Source organism: Bufo bufo, chromosome 6 (genome assembly GCF_905171765.1).
Source record: "Bufo bufo chromosome 6, aBufBuf1.1, whole genome shotgun sequence".
NCBI lineage: Eukaryota > Metazoa > Chordata > Amphibia > Anura > Bufonidae > Bufo > Bufo bufo.
Window position 1 is genome coordinate 118708888 of NC_053394.1, and position 21183 is coordinate 118730070.

A 21183-nucleotide genomic window follows, 5' to 3' on the forward strand; every position below is an offset into this window, starting at 1 on the left:
CGCTACCGGGCCCAGGAGCCTGAGGGGGCCCAAAGACCCTTGTGCTACATAAGAAGACACACAATGCACTGAGGGAAGGGGGGCCCAGGCTGAACTATTGCACCAGGGCCCATGAGCCGTTAGCGACGCCCCTGCCTCCTTGTATATTATTTCATTATTTAATGCAGTTGGGATTTTAGAAATTTTTATATTCAGATAATTTTTGCACTATTTTGTAAGAGAAAACTATTGAAGTGTATAAATATGCAGGAAAAACGGTTCTTTCACACCATGAACCATAAGTGTCTCTCTTTGACCATCCCAAAAGTTGGGAGGTATAGAAAACATAACTAAACACCTAATCCCACCCAGTCCCCTAAATGCCCCCACATAGTAATTATTCTCACTGTAATATGCCCAGCTGTGCCCCTCACAGTAATATGCCCAGCTGTGCCCCCTCACTGTAATATGCCCAGCTGTGCCCCTCACAGTAATATGCCCAGCTGTGCCCCTCACAGTGATATGCCCAGCTGTGCCCCTCACAGTAATATGCCCAGCTGTGCCCCCTCACTGTGATATGTCCAGCTGTGCCCCCTCACTGTAATACGCCCAGCTGTGACCTCTCATAGTAATGTGCCCAGCTGTGCCCCCTCACTGTAATATGCCCAGCTGTGACCTCTCACTGTAATATGCCCAGTTCCCCAACAGCAGGACACACGAAGCTCCCGGCCGGCTCCGCCCCTGCAGGGACAGCTGCCAGAAAGTAGGACATACCTCCCCCGTACCGCTACCATGAGACAGCCACTGAAATCCGGGAGTTGCTTCAATGCATTTAGGGGTGGTCCTGGTCAAGACAATCTCCTGAACTCCAAATTGAATGTCAAAATGGGAAAGAAAGGTGATTTAACCCCTTAGTGACCACCCATACGTGTTTTTACGGCGGTCACTAAGGGGCCTTAGGCTGGGCCGCCGCGTTTTTACGGCGGCACAGTTTAAGCGCCGCGCGGCTCCCCCGTGCAGCGGGGAGCGCGGACCTGGCTCTCACATGAGAGCCGGGTCCCTGCTCTAACAGCCCGGAACGGCAGGAGTGCCGATCCGGGCTGTTTAACCCTTTACATGCCGGGCGCAATGGCGCCCGCTGCATGTAAAGTGGTGACAGAGGGAGCGGACTCCCTCTGTCTCCCATCAGCACCCCGAAAATGCGATCGCGGGGTGCTGATGTGCTGGGAAGCTTACCTTGCTTCCGATGAGGGCCCGAGCCTGTCTTCAGTTACTTCCAGCAGGCTGTGCCTCTCTGGCGCAGCCTGCTGGTCAATGTTCGAATAGCATTGCTATTGAAATGCAATGCATTATAGAGATAATGCATTACATTTTAAAAGCAATCAAAATACTGTATATTATAGTCCCCTTGTGGGACTATTAAGTAGTAAAAAAAATAGAAAAAAAATACACATTTATTAAATAAAAAAAATTCCATAAAATAAAAAAATATGCCTTTTTTTCCATTGAAAATACAATTTTCAATGAAAAAAATTGCAAAAAGAAAATATCCCCCATATGTTTGGTATTGCCGCGTCCGTAACGACCGGGACTACATAAATATTACATAAATTATCCCCTATGGTGAACGCCGTAAAAAATAAAAAATAAAAAAAGACAGAATTTCTAATTTATTCTTAGTTTCCACCGAAAAAAAACGTAATAACAAGCGATCAAAAAGCGGCATTTACTCCAAAATCATACCCATGAAAAATACAAGTCGTCTTTCAAAAATCAAGCCCTCACACAATTCCATATAAAAAAATAAAAAAAAGTTATGGGTCTTGTGAAGTGGCAATGCAAAATAATTTTTGGGGTTAATAAAAGGTGTTTTATTGCAAAAAAAGTAGTAAAACGTAAACAAAATTATAAGTATTTAGTATCACTGTAATCGTACTGACCCAGAGAATAAAGATATTATGTTATTTGTACCGAAAAATGAACGCCAAAAAATGTATAATGTAAAAACGCAGTGGCAGTATTGCTATTTTTCCCCATCTCCCTCCCAGAAAGAGTTAATAAAAGTTAATCAGAAAGTTATGTGTACCCCAAAATGGCGCCATTAAAAACTACAACTTGTCCCGTAAAAAACAAGCCCTCATAAAGCTATATAGATGAAAAAATAAAAAAGTTATAGCTCTTGGAACGAGACCATAAAAAAAGGAAGAAAAACGCTTGGTCATAAAGGCCCAAACAGGCTTGGTCACTAAGGGGTTAAGCAATTTTGAGCGTGGCATGGTTGTTGGTGCCAGACGGGCCGGTCTGAGTATTTCACAATCTGCTCAGTTACTGGGATTTTCACGCACAACCATTTCTAGGGTTTACAAAGAATGGTGTGAAAAGGGAAAAACATCCAGTATGCGGCAGTCCTGTGGGCAAAAATGCCTTGTGGATGCTAGAGGTCAGAGGAGAATGGGCCGACTGATTCAAGCTGATAGAAGAGCAACGTTGACTGAAATAACCACTCGTTACAACCGAGGTATGCAGCAAAGCATTTGTGAAGCCACAACACGCACAACCTTGAGGCCGATGGGCTACAACAGCAGAAGACCCCACCGGGTACCACTCATCTCCACTACAAATAGGAAAAAGAGGCTACAATTTGCACGAGCTCACCAAAATTGGACTGTTGAAGACTGGAAAAATGTTGCCTGGTCTGATGAGTCTCGATTTCTGTTGAGACATTCAAATGGTAGAGTCCGAATTTGGCGTAAACAGAATGAGAACATGTATCCATCCTCTGATGGCTACTTCCAGCAGGATAATGCACCATGTCACAAAGCTCGAATCATTTCAAATTGGTTTCTTGAACATGACAATGAGTTCACTGTACTAAAATGGCCCCCACAGTCACCAGATCTCAACCCAATAGAGCATCTTTGGGATGTGGTGGAACGGGAGCTTCGTGCCCTGGATGTGCATCCCTCAAATCTCCATCAACTGCAAGATGCTATCCTATCAATATGGGCCAACATTTCTAAAGAATGCTATCAGCACCTTGTGGAATCAATGCCACGTAGAATTAAGGCAGTTCTGAAGGCAAAAGGGGGTCCAACATCGTATTAGTATGGTGTTCCTAATAATTCTTTAGGTGAGTGTATGTGCAACACACATACACGTAAATACACCATATACATGGTACACATACAGTGGGGGAAATAATTATTTGACCCCTCACTGATTTTGTAAGTTTGTCCAATGACAAAGAAATGAAAAGTCTCAGAACAGTATCATTTCAATGGTAGGTTTATTGTAACAGTGGCAGATAGCACATCAAAAGGAAAATCGAAAAAATAACTTTAAATAAAAGATAGCAACTGATTTGCATTTCATTGAGTGAAATAAGTATTTGAACCCTCTAACAAAAAAAGACTTAATACTTGGTGGAAAAACCCTTGTTTGCAAGCACAGAGGTCAAACGTTTCTTGTAATTGATGACCAAGTTTGCGCACATTTTAGGAGGAATGTTGGTCCACTCCTCTTTGCAGATCATCTCTAAATCCCTAAGGTTTCGAGGCTGTCTCTGTGCAACTCTGAGCTTGAGCTCCCTCCATAGGTTTTCGATTGGATTAAGGTCCGGAGACTGACTAGGCCACTCCATGACCTTAATGTGCTTCTTCTTGAGCCACTCCTTTGTTGCCTTTGCTGTATGTTTTGGGTCATTGTCGTGCTGGAACACCCATCCACGACCCATTTTCAGTTTCCTGGCAGAGGGAAGGAGGTTGTCGCTCAGGATTTCACGATACATGGCTCCGTCCATTTTCCCGTTTATGCGAATAAGTTGTCCTGTGCCCTTAGCAGAAAAACACCCCCAAAGCAAAATGTTTCCACCCCCATGCTTGACGGTGGGGACGGTGTTTTGGGGGTCATAGGCAGCATTTTTCTTCCTCCAAACACAGCGAGTTGAGTTAATGCCAAAGAGCTCTATTTTGGTCTCATCAGACCACAGCACCTTCTCCCAGTCACTCTCTGAATCATTCAGGTGTTCATTGGCAAACTTCAGACGGGCCTGCACATGTGCCTTCCTGAGCAGGGGGACCTTGCGAGCCCTGCAGGATTTTAATCCATTGCGGTGTAATGTGTTTCCAATGGTTTTCTTGGTGACTGTGGTCCCTGCTAATTTGAGGTCATTAACTAACTCCTCCCGTGTAGTTCTAGGATGCTTTTTCACCTTTCTCAGAACCATTGACACCCCACGAGGTGAGATCTTGCGTGGAGCCCCAGAGCGAGGTCGATTGATGGTCATTTTGTGCTCCTTCCATTTTCGAACAATCGCACCAACAGTTGTCACCTTCTCTCCCAGCTTCTTGCTAATGGTTTTGTAGCCCATTCCAGCCTTGTGCAGGTCTACAATTTTGTCTCTGACATCCTTGGACAGCTCTTTGGTCTTTCCCATGTTGGAGAGTTTGGAGTCTGCTTGATTGATTGATTCTGTGGACAGGTGTCTTTTATACAGGTGACTAGTTAAGACAGGTGTCCTTAATGAGGGTGAATAATTGAGTAGAAGTGTCTAACCACTCTGTGGGAGCCAGAACTCTTAATGGTTGGTAGGGGTTCAAATACTTATTTCACTCAATGAAATGCAAATCAGTTGCTATCTTTTATTTAAAGTTATTTTTTCGATTTTCCTTTTGATGTGCTATCTGCCACTGTTACAATAAACCTACCATTGAAATGATACTGTTCTGAGACTTTTCATTTCTTTGTCATTGGACAAACTTACAAAATCAGTGAGGGGTCAAATAATTATTTCCCCCACTGTACATAAATACACCATATATACACTACACACACATAGCAGCCAACTAAGGAGCTAAACTATCAGTGGCGTGCAACACCTCTAACTATACCCAATGTCTATCTGTACATGTCCCAACCCTGCCTAGTCTCCATTGTTCCTCCCCACACAGTAGTTATACCAGATCTGGGATGGTCGGGAGGTATGCATACATAGACTATATAGACACTAAACTCACATAATCCCTTATAAAATATACACCCATATATAATACACCGTACAGTATATAAATTACACATAGGCTACACTAACAGTAGATTTGCCTACTCCATATACACATTTTCTACCTAGAATTAAAGACATATTTGCATACACATTATATTCAGAGCTATCAAACATACAAGAGAATACATTGCCACATACCTCTTACATCCAGTGTCTTCTCCTCTGATGTAGACCTTCTCTATCCTCATCTTCTCCTTTCACACCAGACCACCATCATGATTTTTAACCCATCTCTCATCTTAGGTTCCTACTTTTCCATCCTTCTCCTACCTTCTTAACAACTCACCTGTCACCCTCAATAATAATAATAATGTGCACTAGTTCAAAAATGCTCCCGTTCTGTGTGCCAGTACAAAAAAATTCCCTCAGTGCCCCCAGTTGAGCTAATGATCCCATAGTGTTCCCATAATGTGTGCAAGTATAAAATACCCCTATATAATGCCCCTAGTAAATGCCCACATAGTGCTCCTCTTCTCTTCCCCATAATGCCCCTTCTTAGTGCCCCCATAATGTGCCTATATAATATGCCCCCATAGTGTTCTCCCCCCCTCCAACACCATAGTATCCTCCATGATGTGCCAGTAATGCTCCCATAGTGTCCCCCATAGGCCAGCAATGCCCCCAGTAAATGCCCCCATAGTGTCCCCCATATGCCAGCAATTCCACTAGTAGATGCCCCCATAGTGTCCCCCATGTGCCAGCAATGTCCCCAGTAGATACTCCCCATAGTGTCCCCAAGGATGTGCCAGTAGATGCCACCATAGTGTCCCCTATGTGCCAGCAATGCCCCAGTAGATGCCCACATAGTGTTCCCCATATGCCAGCCATGCCCCCAGTAGATACCCCGATAGTGTCCCTCATGTGCCAACAATGCCCCCAGCGCGCCACAGAAAAAAAACAACAAAAAAAAAAACTTACCTCCACACTGTCCGCGATGCAGGCCTCTTCCGGCCTAGTGTCTGCAGCCTATCAGAGGAACAGGATGGATAACTGGCTTAGGTCTTCCCCGTCACATCCTTAAAGCTTATAAAAGAGCGGGATCTTGACATAGGGGCCACTTAATATGGTGGATCTGGTGATCTCTGTAATGGGGACACCCCTTTGCTCGGTTTCCTTCCTTTGAAGGATATCTGTCTTTCTCTGTGTTGAAGACCCATAACTGGGGCTCCACGTTTTTTTTGCATATCACTGTTTCCCAGGGAGTTTTGCACTTTGGATTGCTGTGTCGAGACTCTTAAATGAGGCTCCACAGTGTTTTCTGTAGCCGGTCTCCCTAAGATCATTGTTTTGTTTGAGTAGTCTCCAAGGCATTGCTCCCGGTTAGCCAGAATCCTACTCCACACTGAGGGGCAACACCCCGAAACAGCGGTCTGTGGATGGATAACTGGCTTAGGTCTTCCACGTCACATCCTTAAAGCTTATAAAGGAGCGGGATCTTGACATAGGGGCCACTTAATATGGTGGATCTGGTGATCTCTGTAATGGGGACACCCCTTTGCTCGGTTTTCCTTCCTTTGAGGGATATCTGGCTTTCACTGTGTTGAAGACCCATAACTGGGGCTCCACGGTTATTTTGCATATTACTATCAGAGGAACAGAGAAGGGAGACGCTTCTCCCCTGCTGCAGTGTTCAGCTGCATTGCCGTCCTGCGACGGTGATACAGAAGAATGTAGGGAGATGAGCGCTTCCACAATGCAAGCGCTAATCTCCCGCCGCACCGGATCAGGATTCAGCTGGTAACACGGTTCTCCGATCTGGCTGTAATTTTAACAACCGCATCTGGAGAACCAGAGGGAACCGGCTGAATCCCATGCCTGCTAGTACCACACAGATAGTGCCCCCATTACTGTGCCCGCTGTTCTTCCCAATACTATCCAGCAGAAACAGATAAACCCCCTGATAATACTAGTACCACAGACAGTGCCCTTCAATAATTATTGGCACACGGTGCCCTAAAATAACTGCGCCCAGTAAATAGTGCCCCTGACACTAATAGTGTAAACATTATGTCCCCCAATTACTACTGGAGGACTATGGGGAGCATTATTACTATTATGGGCACTATGTGAGCATTATTACTTCTGGGGCACAATGGGGACATTATTACTACTAAGGCCCCTTTCACACGGGCGAGTATTCCGCGCGGATGCGATGCGTGAGTTGACCGCATTGCACCCGCACTGAATCCAGACCCATTCATTTCTATGGGGCTGTGCACATGAGCGGTGATTTTTACGCATCACTTGTGCGTTGCGTGAAAATCGCAGCATGCTCTATTTTGTGCGTTTTTCACGTAACGCAGGCCCCATAGAAATGAATGGGGTTGCGTGAAAATTGCAAGCATCCGCAGCAAGTACGGATGCGGTGCGATTTTCACGCACGGTTGCTAGGTGACGATCGGGATGGAGACCCGATCATTATTATTTTCCCTTATAACATGGTTATAAGGGAAAATAATAGCATTCTGAATACAGAATGCATAGTAAAATAGTGCTCGAGGGGTTAAAAAATAAATAAATAATAATTTAACTCACCTTAATCCACTTGATCGCGGAGCCGGCATCTCTTCTGTCTTCTTTCTTTGCTGTGTGCAGGAAAAGGACCTGTGGTGACGTCACTCCGGTCATCACATGATCCATCACATGATCTTTTACCATGGTGATGGACCATGTGATGACCGGAGTGACGTCACCACAGGTCCTGTTCCTGCACACAGCAAAGAAAGAAGACAGAAGAGATGCCGGGCTGCGCAATCAAGTGGATTAAGGTGAGTTAAATTTTATTTTTATTTTTTTAACCCCTCCAGCGCTATTTTACTATGCATTCTGTATTCAGAATGCTATTATTTTTCCTTATAACCATGTTATAAGGGAAAATAATACAATCTACAGAACGCCGATCCCAAGCCCGAACTTCTGTGAAGAAGTTCGAGTTTGGGTACCAAACATGCGTGATTTTTTTTACGCGAGTGCAAAACGCATTACAATGTTTTGCACTCGCACAGAAAAATCACGCATGTTCCCGCAACGCACCCGCACCTTTTCCCGCAATGCCCGTCTGAAAGAGGCCTAAGGCTACTTTTACACTGCCGTTTGGGGCGGATCCGTCATGGATCTGCACAGACGGATCCGCACCGATAATACAGCCGCATGCATCCGTTCAGAACGGATCCGTTTGTATTATCTGTAACATAGCCAAAACTGATCCGTATTGAACACCATTGAAAGTCAATGGTGAACGGATCCGTTTTCTATTTTGCCATATTGTGTCAGTGAAAACGGATCCGTCCCCATTGACTTACATTGTGTGTCAGGACAGATCCGTTTGCCTCCGCATCGTCAGGCGGACACCAAAACGCTGCAAGCAGGGTACCATTGCCCGCGGCATGTAAAGTGTTAAACAGCCTGGATCAGCACTCCTGCCTGTCCGGGCTGTTAGAGCAGGGCCATGGCTGTCATCTGAGCCACGGCACAAGGGGGACCTGTGCAGCGCTTAGACTGGGTCGCTGTAAAAAAGCAGCGGCCCCTTAGTGACCGCCATAAAAAGGTGTATGGGTGGACACTAAGGGGTTCATATTTTTCTTTACATTTTTTTAAATTTTATTTAATAACTATTAGCTCCCTTAGGGGGCTAGAACCTGGGGTCTTTTGATTGTCCTATTCACCAGAGGATAGATCATCACATCAGTATTAAAATCTCGGAAAACCCTTTTAACAGCATTTAGAAAACATTAAGAAAATTGCTTTACGGCAGCCACATGGGCCATAGACACAATGGTCAGGAGGAGACCTCATTGACTTCTATGGGAGAGTTCTCTAGGCGTGACCTGTGCAGAGGTCATTGTAGAAGGAAAGAATAGATAAGCTCTGACCTCTGTGTATAGATAAGCATATAACTGCAGTAAAATCATCTGTACAGACCAAGAAGTGGAGCCAATTATGAGGCTTGAGCCTGTTTCACAGATCCAGCAGGCTGTTGTGCCCGGGAACAGCCTGCCGGATCCGTGAATACTGGGCGCAGCCATGCATTGCCGAGATACTGTCCGGCCAATATGATGAGGAGCGGCAGCACAAATACCACTGCACGCAGCACTTTTCGTCCGCCCGCTTCTCAGCATATTTTTAAAATAAAAACTGCTGTAAAAAACGGACACTGTCAGTTTTTCATGGCCATTCTGCATCCATGCAAGCATATATTTTCTGGCTGCCTGTCCCTTTTGCATCTGTTATCATCTGTTAGCATCCCAACCACTGCAGTGCCCTCAGTACACCCCACAGTGCCCCCAGTATCTATAATGGCCCTCCTGTAATACTCCCAGCTTCTATAATGCCCTCCCCCCTAGTAGCCCCAGTATATTAAAGGTCCCCCAAAGTGCCACCCTGTATGTTAAATCCCCTCAATAGTACCCCCTTTATCTAAAACGCGCCCCCCCCCCCCCCCCAATAGTGTTCCCCCAGTATAAAATACCCCCAATATGTTCACATATGTGGTACAGATTTCTGGCAGGCTGTTCCATCATAGTATGACGGGGATCGGCCAAACAAAAAACGTGGCCAGACCTCTGACAGAACCCATTATAGTTAATGCAGCTGGCAGGCATTCCGGTAGCATCCGGCAGTGCCAGATCCGGAGAACTCCGTTCTCTGCCAGCACAGCCTCCCGAAATAATGTGCCACAAATTTTTTATTAGCATTAGGGGTTATGGTTAGTATTAGGGTTAAGGTGCATTCATACGACCGCAAGTGTTTTGTGATCCGCAAAACACGGATACCGGCCGTGTGCGTTCCGCAATTTGCAGACCGCACATGGCCAGCACTATATAGAGAATGCCGGTTGCGGACGAGAATAAGACATGCTCTATCTTTTTTGCGGGGCCACGGAACGGAACAACCGATGCGGACAGCACACGGTGTGCTGTCCACATCTCTTGCGGCCCCATTGAAATGAATGGGTCCGCACCCGTTCCGCAAATTTGCGGAACGGATGCGGATCCATTTATACGGCCACGTGAATGCACCCTTAGGACGCATGAGGTATAAAGGGGAGGACCTCCTTTTACCCCCTCCATTCTAGCTTGCTCTACATAGAACAGGCTACATTTCTGACTACAGAGGGAGGACCCCCTTCCAGCAACTCCATTCTAGTCTCAGCCCTGCTGCGGTCTGCAGTTACTCCATTAATAGGTACAGTATGTATGAATGTACTGGCCACAGCACTCATCAGCGTTTGAGGCTTTTTAGGGTGCTCGTCCCTCTATGGTCCCTCTCCACCTGTGGCCAGATATTCCATATACAGAAATAACTTCAGATGACACTCCAAGTTTTGCAGTTGAACATGAACTTTTTTTATTAACCCAGCCGAAAATAGTGCATCATTGTTACAGCAACGTTTGAGCCTCAGCATGATACCACCCTTTATCAAGCCTATGTGTGTGTGTGTGTGTGCACTCTTCTTAGGGCCGGCTGCCATTAATCATTTAATCCCTATGCAGGCTGTAGATCAGTGGTTGTCAGATAAGGTCCTTTTCTAAGTATAAAAGTACAATAAAACAGATTTTGCATAAAAAACAACCCCAAAGACATACTGATAGGGATCTTAGATTGTGAGCCTAATGTCTGTAAAGTGCTGCGGAATATGTCAGCGCTATATAAGTGAGCATAATAATCAGTATCGCAACTGGATGCTTATGTCAAATAACATTTGTGTGTCTTTTTGCTGATGACACAAAGATTTGTAACAGGGTTGATGTTCCTGGAGGGATACACCAAATGGAAAAGGATTTAGGAAAACTAGAGGAATGGTCAAAAATCTGGCAACTAAAATGTAATGTTGATCAGTGCAAGATAATGCACCTGGGGCGTAAAAACCCAAGAGCAGAATATAAAATCAGTGATACAGTCCTAACCTCAGTATCTGAGGAAAGGGATTTAGGGGTCATTATTTCAGAAGACTTAAAGGTAGGAAGACCATGTCATAGAGCAGCAGGAAATGCTAGCAGAATGCTTGGGTGTATAGGGAGAGGCATTACCAGTAGAAAGAGGGAGGTGCTCATGCCGCTCTACAGAGCACTAGTGAGACCTCATTTGGAGTATTGTGCTCAGTACTGGAAAGGGAATCAACAAGGTAAAAGAGGAGAGAATATTAAAAAGAAGAAAAACTGCTACAAAAGGATATAGTTTTAAATTAGAGGGGCAAAGGTTTAAAAGTAATATCAGGAAGTATTACTTTACCGAGAGAGTAGTGGATGCATGGAATAGCCTTCCTGCAGAAGTGGCAGCTGCAAATACAGTGGAGGAGTTTAAGCATGCATGGGATAGGCATAAGGCCATCCTTCATATAAGATAGGGCCAGGGGCTATCCATAGTATTCAGTATATTGGGCAGACTAGATGGGCCAAATGGTTCTTATCTGCCGACACATTCTATGTTTCTATTTTTGGAAGAAAAAAAAAAGTTGTATTCTATTTTTCAATGTATTTTGCTGCCACCAAGTGGATATAATTGGTCATTGCATGCATTTTTTTTATGACTGTATGGGGATTATGGGTAGGCAAATGCAGTTTTACTATAGATTATAACCCTCTTAGCATCGATAATGCACATAGAAAACTCTAATAATACATAGTCCATATTATCAGTTTATGTCTCATGAAAACACAAAAAAAAAATATATATATTATATATACAGTTAGGTCCAGAAATATTTGGACAGAGACACAATCTTCATTATTTGGGCTCTGCATACCACAACATTGGATTTGAAATGAAGCAACTGAGATGCAATTGAAGTGTAGACTTTCAGGTTTAAAGAGGACCTTTCACCTGAATATCCTTAATCTAATTATTATCCTAAGGCCTCATGCACACGACCGTTCCGTTTTTTGCTGTCCACAAACCGCAAAAACGTAAGCCGCCCGTGTGCCTTCCGCAATTTTTGGAACGGGCGGCCCATTGTAGAAATGCCTATTCTTGTCCACAAAACAGACAAGAATAGGACATGTGGACAGGTTATATTTTTTTTGCGGGGCTACAGAACGGAGCAACGGATGCGGACAGCACACGGAGTGCTGTCCGCATCTTTTGCGGCCCCATTGAAGTGAATGGGTCCGCATCCGAGCCCGACCAAAACAGCGGTCGTGTGCATGAGGCCTACCTTATAGTGATGTCTTGGCACTTTTTTTTTGTTTTCGAAAGAACCCCCCGTTCGTCCACTGTGGTCCCAGTATCTTTTGGAGCCTCATATGCTAATGAGGCGACTTGGTTATACTAGGCGTGGACTTGTATTTCTCCTGGGTGCGGTTATCTTCTCCCTGGCTGCGAGCTCATCCAATCAGAGTGTCCTGCTCTTAGCCAGGGAGAAGGAGCTCAAGTTCTTGCGAGAACTTGAGCTTCTTCTCCTGCGAGAACTTGAGCTCCTTCTTTCTGGCTAAGGCCCCTTTCACATGGGCGAGATTTCCGCGCAGGTGCAATGCGTGAGGTGAACGCATTGCACCCGCACTGAATCCGGACCCATTTATTTCTATGGGGCTGTGCACATGAGCGATGATTTTCACGCATCACTTGTGCGTTGTGTGAAAATCGCAGCATGCTCCTCTTTGTGTGTTTTTCACGTAATGCAGGCCCCATAGAAATAATGGGGTTGCGTGAAAATCGCAAGCATCCGCAAGCAAGTGCAGATGCGGTGCGATTTTCACGCACGGTGGCTAGGTGACGATCGAGATGGGGACCCGATCATTATTATTTTCCCTTATAACATGGTTATAAGGGAAAATAATAGCATTCTGAATACAGAATGCATAGTAAAATAGGGCTGGAGGGGTCAAAAAAAATATATACAGTACAGACCAAAAGTTTGGACACACCTTCTCATTCAAAGAGTTTTCTTTATTTTCATGACTATGAAGGCATCAAAACTATGAATTAACACATGTGGAATTATATACATAACAAACAAGTGTGAAACAACTGAAAATATGTCATATTCTAGGTTCTTCAAAGTGGCCACCTTTTGCTTTGATTACTGCTTTGCACACTCTTGGCATTCTCTTGATGAGCTTCAAGAGGTAGTCCCCTGAAATGGTCTTCCAACAGTCTTAAAGGAGTTCCCAGAGATGCTTAGCACTTGTTGGCCCTTTTGCCTTCACTCTGCGGTCCAGCTCACCCCAAACCATCTCGATTGGGTTCAGGTCCGGTGACTGTGGAGGCCAGGTCATCTGGCGCAGCACCCCATCACTCTCCTTCATGGTCAAATAGCCCTTACTTTCAAAGTTTTCCCAATTTTTCGGCTGACTGACTGACCTTCATTTCTTAAAGTAATGATGGCCACTCGTTTTTCTTTACTTAGCTGCTTTTTTCTTGCCATAATACAAATTCTAACAGTCTATTCAGTAGGACTATCAGCTGTGTATCCACCTGACTTCTCCTCAACGCAACTGATGGTCCCAACCCCATTTATAAGGCAAGAAATCCCACTTATTAAACCTGACAGGGCACACCTGTGAAGTGAAAACCATTTCAGGGGACTACCTCTTGAAGCTCATCAAGAGAATCCCAAGAGTGTGCAAAGCAGTAATCAAAGCAAAAGGTGGCTACTTTGAAGAACCTAGAATATGACATATTTTCAGTTGTTTCACACTTGTTTGTTATGTATATAATTCCACATGTGTTAATTCATAGTTTTGATGCCTTCAGTGTGAATCTACAATTTTCATAGTCATGAAAATAAAGAAAACTCTTTGAATGAGAAGGTGTGTCCAAACTTTTGGTCTGTACTGTATATATTTTAAATCCACTTGTTCGCGCAGCCGGCATCTCTTCTGTCTTCTTTCTTCAGGACCTGGGTAAAGGACCTGTGGTGATGTCACTGTGCTCATCATATGGTCCATCACATGATCCATCACCATGGTGATGGATCATGTGAATGACCATGTGATGAGCGTAGTGACGTCATCAAAGGTCCTTTTCCTCACAGATGAAGACAGAAGAGATGCCGGCTGCGCAAACAAGTGGATTAAGGTGAGTTAAAAAATAAAAAATAAAATTTTTAACCCCTCCAGCCCTATTTTACTATGCATTCTGTATTCAGAATGCTATTATTTTCCCTTATAACCATGTTATAAGGGAAAATAATACAATCTACACAACCTTGAGCCCAAACCTGAACTTCTGTGAAGAAGTTCGGGTCTGGGTACCACAGTCGGTTTTTTATCACGCGCGTGCATAACACATTGCACCCGCGCGATAAAAACTGAACAACGGAACGCAATCGCAGTCAAAACTGACTGCAATTGGGTACCTACTCGCGCGGGTTTGCCGCAATGCACCGGGACGCATCTGGACCTAATCCGGACACGCTCGTGTGAAAGAGGCCTAAGAGCGGGGCGCTCTGATTTGATGCGCTCGCAGCCAGGGAGAAGATAACCGCGCCCAGGAGAAATACAAGTCCACGCCTAGTATAACCCAGTTGCCTCATTAGCATATGAGGCACCAAAAGATACGGGGACCACAGTGCCAAAACATCAGTGGGGGCCGCACTATAAGGTAGGAGAATAATTTGTTTAAGGATATCCAGGTAAAAGGTCCTCTTTAATCCAAGGGCTTGAACAAAAATATCCTGTGAAATGTTTAGGAATTGCAACCATTTTTCTACAAAGCCTCCTCATTTCAGGGGCTCTAAAGTAATTGGACAAATTAACATCACCATAAGGCCTCATGCACACTGCCAGACGGAATCCCGGCCGGGTTACCACGGACCGCTCTCGGCCACGGAACACGGCCGTGTGCATGAGACCTAAATAAAATGTTCACATTTAATACTTTGTAGAGAATCCTTTGCAGGCAATGACTGCCTGACGTCTGGAACCCATAGACATCACCAAATGCTGGGTTTCTTCCTTTGTGATGCTTTGCCAGGCCTTACTGCAGCTGTCTTCCGTTGTTGCTTGTTTGTGGGTCTTTCTGCCTTAAAGGGGTTATCCGAGACTAAAAAATGCCCCCCATATGCCCGGCCCCTAACACTGAATTTACTTACCTGGCTCCCCCCTCTCTGTATCCGGTGTCGGGGGGGAGCAGCCAATGGCAGGAGGTGACGGGGACAAGCCTCCCTAGCGTCACACCATTTTCGCTCCCTTCTTTTTTGACTATCCTCTTCAACATATTTATTGTCCTTTATAGTTTGATGTACTATTATCATATACACTCACCTGAAGAATTATTAGGAACACCATACTAATACGGTGTTGGACCCCCTTTTGCCTTCAGAACTGCCTTAATTCTACGTGGCATTGATTCAACAAGGTGCTGATAGCATTCTTTAGAAATGTTGGCCCATATTGATAGGATAGCATCTTGCAGTTGATGGAGATTTGAGGGATGCTGTAATGACCGGTGTCACGCACAGGGAGGGAAAAGGGAAAGCCCTGCCCAAAGGAAAGAGGGTAAGGTGGTGACCCCTGACTCACCTTGCAGCTGGCACCTGACTGCCCTGACGTCCCTAGATGGGTTCCTCACCCGTGCGGCGATCACGTGCCTAAACCCTGGCTTTCCCTGAAATGAGCCCTAGATAGTGAACGGGCCGGTGGGATCGCTAGTCCGCACCACTATCACTAAGAGGGAAACACCAGGGAGAGGACAGACAAAACAGACAAACACATACACCCAGGTGGGCGACCACAGCAGTCCACAAAGGTCCAACAGGGATCCGGAGGGTAGCGTTCTGGATCAACAACCAAAGAACGCAGCAACACAGCTCCAGAGGGTCAGAATAGATGTCCAGGCAGGAAGCTCTATATCTGGCAACCAGAGAAGTGTGAGAGGGGAATATAAGGAGGTTTGGGAGTGCTGGACAAGGAACAGCTGAGGAGAAGGAGCTACGGATCCCTGAGTGAGCCAAAAGGGTTTGCAAAGCAAACCCAGACAGCTACCATAAGGAAAACAGCCCTATCTTACACAGAACGCGCAGCCAACCGCTGCAACTTCCTGACCCCGGGTATAACAGAGTCAGGAGTGGTTCTTGACACCCTCGTGACAGTACCCCCCTCTCTACGAGGGGCCTCCGGACACTCAGGACCAGGTCTCTCAGGATGAGAGGCATGAAAAACCTGAACTAGCCTGTCGGCGTTTACCTCAGACACAGAAACCAACCTTCTTTCATTGGGACCGTAACCTCTCCAATGCACCAGATATTGAAGAGAGCGGCGGACCCGACGAGAATTAATAATTTTGGATATCTGAAATTCTAGATTACCATCCACGACAACGGGAGGGGGTGGCAGCGGTGACGGTTCTAGAGGTGGAACATATTTTTTGAGTAACGACTTATGAAAAACATTATGGATTTTAAAAGTCTGAGGTAACTCCAGGCGAAAAGCCACGGGGTTGATGATGGCTACAATTTTGTAAGGACCAATAAACCTAGGACCCAGTTTCCAAGAGGGAACCTTTAATTTAATATTCCTAGTAGACAACCACACATAGTCATTCACTCCTAGGTCCGGACCTGGCGACCGTCTCTTATCAGCCATGCATTTGTATTTACCTCCCATATTTTTCAAGTTAGCTTGCACCTTCTGCCATACCGATGAAAGAGATGACGAAAACCGTTCCTCTTCGGGAACCCCAGAAGACCCCCCCCTCTTTGAAAGTACAGAATTGGGGATGAAAACCATATGCACCAAGAAATGGTGACTTGCCAGTGGATTCCTGACGACGATTATTTATGGCAAACTCAGCTAACGGTAAATATGATGACCACACCTCTTGGTTTTCAGACACAAAACATCTTAGATATGTCTCCAGGTTTTGGTTGGTACGCTCAGTCTGTCCATTCGACTGAGGATGGAAAGCTGAGGAAAAGGACAAGTGTATCCCCAAACGGGAACAAAAAGCTTTCCAAAATTTAGAAATAAACTGGGTACCCCGATCCGAAACAACATCGGAAGGGACCCCGTGAAGCTTCACGATCTCACTGACGAATACCTGAGCAAGAGTTTTAGCATTAGGTAGTGCGGGTAACGCAATGAAGTGTACCATTTTGCTAAACCTGTCCACTACTACCAAAATAACTGTTTTACCCGCAGACAAAGGTAAGTCAGTGATAAAATCCATTGACAGATGTGTCCATGGTCTATTGGGAATGACGAGTGGTAATAGAGACCCTGCAGGACGTGTATGTGAAACTTTTGCGCGCGCACAGGTAGAACAAGAAGACACAAAATCCAATACATCCTGACGCAACCTTGGCCACCAAAAACGACGAGACAATAGCTCCAAGGTTGCTTTACTACCCGGGTGCCCAGCAAGTGCCGAATTATGATGTTCCTTTAATAATTCGAAACGTAGGTTCAACGGTACAAACAATTTCTCTGAGGGGCAAGAGACTGGGGCGTCCCCCTGGGCCTCTAACACCTTCCCCTCCAGAACAGAGTGTACCGCAGAAACAACCACTCCTCTTTGAAGAATGGGCACCGGATCACTCACATTACCCCCTCCAGGGAAACAACAAGATAGTGCATCAGCCTTGGTATTCTTTGCCCCAGGATGATAGGTAATAACAAAGTTAAACCTGGTAAAAAATAGCGACCACCTAGCCTGTCTAGGTGTGAGACGCTTAGCTGATTCGAGGTACAGAAGATTTTTGTGGTCCGTAATCACAGTGACGGGGTGGACTGCCCCCTCTAAAAAGTGACGCCACTCCTGAAACGCAAGTAGGCATGTCAGTAAGGGGTTTTACAATAAGTGAATAATTTTTAATGAATTTCCTATAGAAAATCGTGAAGCCCAAGAACCGTTGTAGTGCTTTGAGGTTCTCAGGAAGATCCCAATCCAAAATTGCCTGGACCTTCCTAGGATCCATACGGAAACCTGAAGCAGATAAAAAATAACCTAGGAATTGTATCTCCTGAACAGCGAAGACACATTTTTCAATTTTAGCATATAATTTATTCGTCCGTAGGACCTGCAGTACTTGTCTTACATGCACCTCATGTGTTCTCAGATCAGACGAATAAATTAAAATATCATCTAGGTATATTACCACAAACCTACCGATTAGATGACTAAAAATGTAATTAACGAAATGTTGAAAGACGGCAGGAGCATTGGTCAGACCGAAAGGCATAACTAGATTTTCATAATGCCCCTCAGGGGTGTTAAAAGCTGTCTTCCACTCATCCCCCTCCTTAATACGAATCAGATTGTAGGCCCCCCTAAGATCAAGTTTGGAGAACCACCTAGCACCCGCAATCTGGTTAAACAGGTCAGGAATGAGAGGAAGAGGGTATGGGTCTCGGATGGTTATCCGATTTAATTCGCGAAAATCTAGGCAAGGACGCAGGCCCCCATCTTTCTTTTTAACGAAGAAAAACCCTGCAGCCACGGGTGAAGAAGAGGGTCTGATGTGTCCCTTAGCCAAACTCTCGGAGATATAATCTTTCATGGCTTGTCTCTCTGGACCTGAAAGATTATATAACCTGGTCTTGGGTAATTTTGGGCAACACAAATTGCGATGTACGTATAGAGAAAACGTATACCCCCCGGCTGACATCCTCCACACAGCCTGGGGTTAGTAGTTTTCCGACGGTCTTTTGTTTCTGAGGAAAGAAGGACAGACATTAATGAAATGACCCCTCTCCCCACAAAAAAAACAAACCCCACGCCTACGGCGAGCCTCAGGAGGACGGACCTGACGAGTAGTTCCTCCTAGCTGCATAGGCTTGTCTAAGTCCGTACAGACTAACTGCTGCTTGGGAGGGGTTACCAATGGCTCCGGTTTTTTCAACCTGTCCCTAAGGCGTCTATCTATACGGATAGAAAGGGACATAACCGCATCAAGGGAAAAGGGGGTCTCATATAATGCAAGCGCATCCTTAACCCTTTCGGATAACCCAGAGCAGAACTGACTCCTGAGAGCCGGGTCGTTCCATTGGGTATCCGTAGCCCACCTACGGAAGTCAGAGCAATATTCCTCTACCGGCCGCTCTCCTTGTAGGAGTCTCCGTAATCTTGATTCAGCCAGTGCGACTCGGTCAGGGTCGTCATATATGAGACCCAAGGCCCCGAAAAACTCATCCACTGACCGAAGCGCCTGGGAATCAGTAGGTAAAGAGAACGCCCAGGACTGCGGGTCCCCCTGCAGCAGGGAAATAACAACCCCCACCCGCTGTTCTTCATTACCAGAGGAGTAAGGGCGCAGTTTAAAGTATAATTTACAGGCCTCACGGAATGTCAAAAACTTGTCCCTTCCCCCAGAAAATCTGTCAGGGAGAGGGACCTTGGGTTCCGCAACAACCTGGTTACCAGTAGCAACCGCTGGGCTTGCGGTCTGTTGTAATTGCTGCTGTTGCTGGAGGACCGACGCCTTCAATCCTGCCACCTCCAAAGACAGGCCATGAAATTGTTTGGACAGAGCAGCAATTTGATCCATACTGGATTCTAAGTAGGTAAAACATTTTTTTAAATTTTTTTTACCTACACAAAAATAAGGGCCAGATATAATGTAATGACCGGCGTCACGCACAGGGAGGGAAAAGGGAAAGCCCTGCCCAAGGGAGAGGGTAAGGTGGTGACCCCTGACTCACCTTGCAGCTGGCACCTGACTGCCCTGACGTCCCTAGACGGGTTCCTCACCCGTGCGGCGATCACGTGCCTAAACCCTGGCTTTCCCTGAAATGAGCCCTAGATAGTGAACGGGCCGGTGGGATCGCTAGTCCACACCACTGAACTAAGAGGGAAACACCAGGGAGAGGACAGACAATACAGACAAACACATACACCCAGGTGGGCGACCACAGCAGTCCACAAAGGTCCAACAGGGATCCAGAGGGTAGCGTTCTGGATCAACAACCAAAGAACGCAGCAACACAGCTCCAGAGGGTCAGAATAGATGTCCAGGCAGGAAGCTCTATATCTGGCAACCAGAGAAGTGTGAGAGAGGAATATAAGGAGGTTTGGGAGTGCTGGACAAGGAACAGCTGAGGAGAAGGAGCTACGGATCCCTGAGTGAGCCAAAAGGGTTTGCAAAGCAAACCCAGAAAGCTACCATAAAGAAAACAGCCCTATCTTACACAGAGCGCGCAGCCAACCGCTGCGACTTCCTGACCCCGGGTATAACGTGAGGCGTGGTCAGGCGTGGTTCTTGACACCCTCGTGACAGATGCACATCCAGGGCAGGAAGCTCCCGTTCCACCACATCCCAAAGATGCTCTATTGGGTTGAGATCTGGTGACTGTGGGGGCCATTTTAGTACAGTGAACTCATTGTCATGTTCAAGAAACCAATTTGAAATGATTCGAGCTTTGCAACATGGTGCATTATCCTGCTGGAAGTAGCCATCAGAGGATGGATACATGTTCTCATTCTGTTTACGCCAAATTCGGACTTTACCATTTGAATGTCTAAACAGAAATCGAGACTTATCAGACCAGGCAACATTTTTCCAGTCTTCAACAGTTCAATTTTGGTGAGCTTGTGCAAATTGTAGACTCTTTTTCCTATTTGTAGTGGAGATGAGTGGTACCCGGTGGGGTCTTCTGCTGTTGTAGCCCATCCGCCTCAAGGTTGTGCGTGTTGTGGCTTCACAAATGCTTTGCTGCATACCTCGGTTGTAACGAGTGGTTATTTCAGTCAACGTTGCTCTTCTATCAGCTTGAATCAGTCGGCCCATTCTCCTCTGACCTCTAGCATCCACAAGGCATTTGTGCCCACAGGACTGCCGCATACTGGATGTTTTTCCCTTTTCACACCATTCTTTGTAAACCCTAGAAATGGTTGTGCGTGAAAATCCCAGTAACTGAGCAGATTGTGAAATACTCAGACCGGCCCGTCTGGCACCAACAACCATGCCACGCTCAAAATTGCTTAAATCACCTTTCTTTCCAATTCTGACATTCAGTTTGGAGTTCAGGAGATTGCCTTGACCAGGACCACCCCCCTAAATGCATTGAAGCAACTGCCATGTGATTGGTTGACTAGATAATTGCATTAATGAGAAATAGAACAGGTGTTCCTAATAATTGTTTAGGTGAGTGTATATCACTGAGATGTCTTATCGCATTTTATTGCGATTGTGTCCTTTTTTGTTTTCTTTTCCTAACTGCTACATGTACGTCAAGACAATTTGTTTCCCGTGGTCACACCAGTATTTA